This window comes from Myotis brandtii, unplaced genomic scaffold (assembly GCF_000412655.1).
Source record: "Myotis brandtii unplaced genomic scaffold, ASM41265v1 scaffold334, whole genome shotgun sequence".
NCBI classification, from domain to species: Eukaryota; Metazoa; Chordata; class Mammalia; order Chiroptera; family Vespertilionidae; genus Myotis; species Myotis brandtii.
The window spans coordinates 1,135,190-1,136,101 of record NW_005362885.1 but is presented as its reverse complement, the minus strand read 5'-3'; positions in this window follow the sequence as shown (position 1 = coordinate 1,136,101).

Here is a 912-nt window from a genome sequence, read left to right as displayed (position 1 = left end):
CAGTACAGACCCTCTCTGACCCTCCTGCTCAGAGGGCCTCCCAGGCCTACTGAGTGTGTGTCCACACCGCTGCCACCATCCTAAGCCACCGACCCAGACCCTGACGCTCAGGGACATACGCGCAAGGCAGCCAGAGAGCAGGGGGACTGGCCAGGGGGGCACAGACGGGGCAGCCTTGAAGGAGAGGCAGGCCAGCCTCCGGCAGTGACTCACCTCCTCCTCCTGGATGCGCCCTGGCCCGGCAGGCGGGCGGGCCACCGTCTGAACTTCGGGTGGGAAATGAATCTTGCTCCGCCTCATGCGCTTCCAGTCTGGCTGTGTACCTGGGACCACCCCCTCATTGCACCTGGAGCGCGGGCCCAGCAGACTCCTGGCCGTGTCCGTCGCCACCTGGCGTCGCAGCCTTGTATTGCAGCGCAGACACACGCGGGTTCTCCAGAGGGACCTTAGGCAGGATGAACCTCCAGTCCTTTCTCACTGGGGGGTGAGGGGGCCTCCCAGGGCCAGGCCAGGCACTCAGCAGGACGGGACTCGGGTGGGAGCGCCCCCCCTGAGCCCCGGACTAAGAGCTGGTGCCAGCCTCACTCCAGTTCCCTGCCCGGGCACACTGATGCCCTCTCCTGCTGGTCCCCAGTCCTGGGGAGACTGGCCCAGGGCACGGTTCACGGAGGAGGGGGCAGACAGTAAACGTGAGGACAAAGCAGGAGGTGGACCAGGCGCCTTAAAAACATCGCCCAGTGACGCTGGACTGGCGCTTCCCAACACTGGGGTGCATTCTGGGAAACGTGGTGGCTGCCGCCTCCTGACCCGGCCTCCCGCAGACCTCACACCCGCTCCCACTTCAAGGTGGAGCGCTGGCTCCTGCACAACCGGTGCGGGCAAACGCAATGCCGGGCGGACCCAGCGGGGGCG